General features: G+C 40.2%; 1 pseudogene; it reads right to left on the bottom strand.

Moving 5' to 3' along the window:
* Positions 1-5,974: 5,974 nt before the first annotated feature.
* On the bottom strand, positions 5,975-6,430 carry LOC115501251 (annotated as a pseudogene).
* Positions 6,431-6,693: the final 263 nt, after the last annotated feature.

Genomic DNA, 6,693 nt, shown 5'->3' with positions numbered 1-6,693 from the left:
CTGACATCATCAAAAATTAGGCATTGGACATTTTTCAAACTTTGGCCATTTTGGAGACTTCAGGAATGGGTTTTAATATAATATAGGACTTTTGTACTTATGCTAGGCTGTCTTTTGGTAATTATCAGATTCTTGGTCATTCTGTTTATTTTCTGGGTAGGAAATGCTTTTTATTGAATGTGGGACCCTCTTTGTGTAGCCTGGCCTAGAACTTGGTAGATGCTCATTGTTGTTTCTTGGCTGGGGGTGGGGGGTGGGGAAGGATGATTAAATAAACACGTAGTTCTGGGTCTTATATGTTGTGCCCTAAATTTGAATAACTTTGGAGACTGCACAATCACTTGGTCAGGAAGATCCTAGAATGGAATTTCAGCTAAGCAGAAGGGAACTAGCAAATAGCAAGGGCCCAGGCAAGCAGAGAGAGAGAAGACCCCAAGAGGACAGTGGACAGGTAGCCGAGTGCTGCATAGGCAGAGATAGTCCTGTGTCAACAAAAATGAATAGGATCACCAGTGAAAGGTCCACCTGTGGACCTACAAATGTTAGCTACACTACACCCAGAAATCAGTGGAAGGGAAAAAGGAGAATATTTCCATGTTGGAAAAACTCTGCCTTTTTTCATTTAGCTTTTCATTCAGTTATTGATCTCAACTATTTATTATGTATTACTATTCACAAGACTCTATTAGCTGCTGCCTAAAATATACAGCTTCTGGTATTTCATAGTTGTTGAACAGATGTTTACTAAATATAATTGGTTGAAGGCAAATGGCATAAAGTAAATATGGCTGATGTAGGTCTGGAAAAAGCGAAGAAAAGCCCAGGTGCCCGTATATGTAATAAGAAGCCATGGGTTTCTTCATACCTTTCTCTGTACCTTATTGGTAACACTGAATGCATCTGTCTTACCCACAACATTTCTGCAATAAGGAATGGCTATCCAATCATACTTTTAGATCTTCTACTAGACTTTCCCACTGCTCTTTGCTTTTTTAAAGTACAAGAGTGAATTTGAGTTAGAGAAGATTGCATGGCTCTTGAGCAATTGAACTCAGTATGACACAAGGTTATGGTCCCAGCTGGAGTCAGTAATGACTACATAGTATTAGTTATGAGTAGATGAACAAAAAAACATACAGCATCGACTAATTTACTATCACTTTTGTTTTGATCAGCTAATCCATGTGATGAAGCAGTAAGACAGGCAATCTCAGAACAGTGACATAAACGGGGAGTTTTTGCTTTTATTAAAAATATTTTGTTTGGGGCGCCTGGGTGGTTCAATCAGTTAAGTGTTGGACTTTGGCTCAGGACATGATTTCACAGTTTGGGATTTCAAGTCCTGCATCAGGCTCTGTGCTGACAGCTTGGAGCCTGGAGTCTGCTTCGGATTCTGTCTGTCTGTCTCCGTCTCTCTCTCTCTCTCTCTCTCTCTCTCTGCCCCTCCCCCACTTATGCTCTGTCTCTCTCTCTCAAAAACAAACATTAAAAAAAATATTTTTTTTTTTATTTTGGCATTTGTACTACACTAAGCAGCTGAGTCTTATGGTGCAATACTTCATTAGAAGCCATAGATCTTTTAGTTTTTCTGGTTACACCTAAAGGCTTATATTAGGTATAGGGAAGAGAATTGTCACTGTGAATCTTCAAAGTCTGAAACTGTGTTTTGCATGTAAGAAAATGATCAAACATCAGTTAAATTGAACTGAGTTTGAAAAATGCATATAGATCAGGGACGTGTCCCCTAAACTTCTTAGGTAGTAGAGATCATGCTATCAGTTTAGCTATAAGGCACAAAGCAGGGTAAGAAGGAAATGAGAACAAAGATGAATCAATCTAAACTGGAAGAAATGTATACTGATAAATCCTGAATTGGGATCAGAGGAACAGAGAAGAGAGAGTAGCCATGGACCACAAACCAATCAAGTTCACAAGGAGGTATCCTGTTGATAATTTTACCTAACCATGTCATTCATATTTCTGACTCTTGGTTTTGACATAGTTAACTAAGAAACATAATCTACCAACATCTCCTTCAAAGGCATAGCTCATATTCCTACTGAATATGAGTTACAAGAAGACCTGAACTTCTATACTCCTTTGGAGTAATTACAGTAATTTAAGAATCTTGGTCATCTCTAGAAACTGTGGTCATTAAGCAATATCTCATCATGACAAGATCAAAATGTTATCTCTCATGAGGCCAATAAGTATTGAAAATTATTTATCAAAAAAATGTTGCTAAACATTTTTATGTACTCTATATACTTTTAAAGTAAATAGCTTTAGTGGTCTTTTGAAGAATGAAGTTCACTATTTTGGATAACATGTAACTAAAGTGTTCTGATTCTTATGCATGTTTCAAATATAATCTGTCTGAAATTTGTCAGTTTTAAAAGTTTCCTTTATAAAATTTCATTGACAATGAGTATGTGGCAAACTAACTATTTAATTTAGTGGTATGCAGGTTATAGTAAAAAAGAGGCCAAAGTTACTTCTATTAAGAAGAAGAAGAAGAAGAAGAAGAAGAAGCAGAAGAAGGAAAATGCAAAGCAGTATATTATTTGACTCTTTATTGTATACAACAGAACAAAATTTTATAGACGTTCAGAAGATATCATAATAGATAATTGTAAAGACCACGAGTTTAACTTATCGTGTGGCTGGCCCCAGATATGATTTTGGGCTTCTCTTATTTACAATACTCTAAAACTAGGCAAAGCTGGTTTGGGAAACTAACATAATCAAGTAAGAAAAGGGAAAAAATGATTAAGTACTGAGCACATTCAGAAGACAAATCTCAGATGTGAGTAACTGTCTCTTTTTTTCCTTAATATTTATTTATTTTTGAGAGAGAGAGAGAGAGAGAGAGAGAGAGAGAGAGAGAGAGAGAGAGAGACAAAGCATGAGTGGGGGAGGGGCAGAGAGAGACACACACATACGGAATCCAAAGCAGTCTCCAAACTCTGAGCTGCCAGCACAGAGCCCAACACAGGACTTGAACCTGGCAACCACGAGATCACGACCTGAGCCAAAGTCACAAGTTTAGCCGACTGAGCCACTCAGGCACCCCTGCAATGGTCTCTTTCTTTTTTTTTTTTTAAATTTTTTTTTTCAATGTTTATTTATTTTTGGGACAGAGAGAGACAGAGCATGAACGGGGGAGGGGCAGAGTGAGAGGGAGACACAGAATCGGAAACAGGCTCCAGGCTCCGAGCCATCAGCCCGGAGCCTGACGCGGGGCTCGAACTCACGGACCGCGAGATCGTGACCTGGCTGAAGTCGGACGCTTAACCGACTGCGCCACCCAGGCGTCCCTGCAATGGTCTCTTTCTAAGAAAACAGAACTTGCAAAGTCTACTCTGGGATTTTTGGCAAAAGCAAAAATACTGAGTTTACATTAAAAGCAGACATAAACTGAACTTCAGAGAGATTAGTTTAAAATACTTCTTTTTAAAGCATCTGCTAAGGTTAATGAAAGGTCATATTAGTGAAAAGATTGGTTTAAAACATAGTTTACACCTCTCTTTTCTCAAGAAACTCAAAGGCTTTTGTGGTATTACCCAAGAGCAGAAACTGTAAATTACCCAAGGAAGTCAAACAATGGAGTGACAGAAACAAATACATGAATCACTGCTCTTATACCCTGATAAATCACTTGCATTCTTACTCTAAAGTGTTCTTAATTTCAAGCACAGAGCTTTCACACAGGTGGAAATGAAAATTAAGGGGAGGGTTAGTGGGACTTAAAATGGGTTCTCAGATAATACAGTAAAATGAAGTGCTATGAAGGGAAGAAAGCGGCAAAGCACTAGCAGGTCACTAGATTTCAGAGGTTTTCCTTGTTGAACTCAAAAAGGGGTGCAAGCAGCACACTGCCTTCTCTTGGCTAAGAAAAATGTCTATGAAGAGTGGTCTCATGACAATAGCCAACACACACACACACACACACACACACACACACATCCAACTTGAAATCTGCCTACCACAAATACACACATAGGTAAATACATATACACATATACATCAAGAACATACATATGTACAAACATACATACCATGTGCATACACACCAGCCATGAATTTATTCTTTTTTTTTTAAGTTCATTATTTTTGAGAGAGAGAGAGAATGTGAGCAGGGGAGGGGCAGAGAGAGAGGGCTGCAGAGGATCCAAAGAGGACTCTGTGCTGACAGGAGAGAGCCCGATGCAGGGCCGGAACCCACAAACCGAGAGATCATGACCTGAGCCGAAGCTGGACACTCAACTGACAGAGCCACCCAGGCACCTCTCACCCATGAACTCATTATAATGCATATATCATGCTCACACATATAAATGCAAATACACTGGTGCATACCACAGATTGCATGTGCACACACGCACACACACTCACACACACACACTTCATATAGGCACACATGCACACACACATGCAGCATTCACATATTTACTTAATACACATGTGCAGGCACACGGAAACAACACAAACACAGAGATGCATACAAATGTGTTAAGCAAGCGCTCAATACTCACAGACACTCATGCACACATGCACACAGACACACACACAGATACAGTCACCCAAACAGGTACACAAAACAGAACATTCTAGAAAAATTAAAAATATGCCTATTAAAAAGTTTGGGAATTTTTCAGTTAATAAAGAAAAATGAAGAAAACAAAGGGAAATCAACACAAGAAGGATGGAGTAAATAAACATGCCTTCAAGCCCCTGAGACCTTCCCTTTGCAGAATGGGGAGTTCCACTTTAATTCAAAAGGAACACAGTATTAATGCCTTAGGAAGTTATGGTGGGTGTGTCTGACTCCAAAATGTCTCGCAGGACTGCTTAATCCTCTAAATACACAATTGAGTTCCCAGCTGAGTTGAGCAATTTGATCAAGGTCACTGGGAACAGTAAACAGTAGGAGCTTGACTAACACTGGAGCATGAACCACAGGGCCACTCCCTTCAATTTACTTCAATATTTCATTTCATAAACAAGAAGGGGAGATGGATTTAAAATAGAAATTTATCCATTTAAAATTCTATTTAATTCATCATCACAGATTAGAAGTTTGACAGTGACGAGGTGCTCATAATTTATGTATGAAGCTGTTGCATTTTAAGTGTGTACAGGCACACATGGAAGATGGAGATATGTGCTTATAACTGGGGTTCTCTGCATTAAAGATGCCCAGCTATCAACCAATATACTCTGAGGATGCCAAACAATGCTATCTTAAATATGATTAACAAATGTAAATGAGAAAGAAAAATTTTTTCCAAAGCTCCATCTTCTATTTTAATAATTGTTTTTGTGGGTGGGTGAAGAGAAAGACAACCATTCTGTGGGCGTGCAGATGTGAAGCGTAATTCCTTACCACCCTCTTGTGGTGAGTTTAAAGAACAACTTTCTGATCACTGAAGGTCCTCCACCTCCTCCCCCAGAGTTCTAAGTAATAATGAACCTCTACAAATCTTTGATGGTGAACCATAAGAAACTGCTGATATTTAACAATTTTTAAAATTCATATGTTTCGATTCAGTACATGATAATCCCATCACAGTCTATTTTACAAGTTAAATGTATGAAATAGAAACGGTAGGAAAAAAAACTACACATAGGTGAGGAATAGGAATTTTTCTAAAACCAGGGGCCAAAGGAAGATGGGTTGCCTGCAGGGCCCATGGAGGAGGTAAGGAAGGGACAGGAACAGCATCACCTCACATGGTGTTTGTCCCTGGGTCACTCTGGGAAAAGGTCAAGCTTGCCCTCTGCCCTGGTCTGGGGTTCGGAATTTAGTCTGGTCAGTGGGAGATGACAGTTTGGGAGGAAAAAGCCATCTGATTACCTATACAGAACTGGTTCCCGGGTGGCTGAAGGTGGGTTTTGTTGTAGAGGAAATTAGGGGTGGAAGTATTAAAAATCAAATGCATGGAGGAAAAAAGTCAAATTTCCTCTTTTCCCTTCAAAAATAACAAATTCTTGAAATGCATGCACTTTCTACTCTCAAACCCCTCACTCTGGAAGTGCTTACAAGAAGACTGTTGTCAAAAAACGTTCTCTCTCTGAAAACACTGCCATTTAGCGCACTGGGGGGCATAATCTGGGACTGCCAGGTTATTGTGGAGTTAGGGACCACAAAGCCAAACTTGAAGATCTGTTTTTCTAGGCATTTTCCTTGAAGTAAACTTTTTGTTCCAGAAAGAATTTTTCCATTTGCTCTGCTGAAGACGATGTCACTTCTGGACACACTGCCTTGAGCTTGAGGGTTTTCTTGAGAACAGGGGCTTCATTCTCCACTTCAGGGAATGACAGGTCTTCTGTTCCTGGAGAGTGTTTTCCATGTCTCAGCATCCCAGAAGTAATATCCAATCTAGTAGCCCCTCAGGATGTCCCTGGCCCGCCTGTCCTTGGCTGACATGATCCAGCGGCTGCCCATAGCTCTCCCACGCTGGCCCGGCAGTCTCACACGCGGTGTGCCAGCAACCAAGGACAGAAACTTAGCCGGGCCTGGAGACTTTGGGTGACCAGCAGCAGTGGCCACACCCAGACCAGCCTCTCCTTTCCCTCAGCTCCTGCTCCAGATCGCTTCTCCTTCAATAATTTAGCATTACAGACATGGTAATGTCATATGATATGGCTGTAACAAATCCCCTCTTGATTGCCTGCATGTTTTCTGAACCC

Source organism: Lynx canadensis, chromosome A2, assembly GCF_007474595.2.
Source record: "Lynx canadensis isolate LIC74 chromosome A2, mLynCan4.pri.v2, whole genome shotgun sequence".
NCBI lineage: Eukaryota > Metazoa > Chordata > Mammalia > Carnivora > Felidae > Lynx > Lynx canadensis.
The sequence above is the reverse complement of the archived record's forward strand: the minus strand, read 5'-3'. Positions and strand labels throughout refer to the sequence as shown.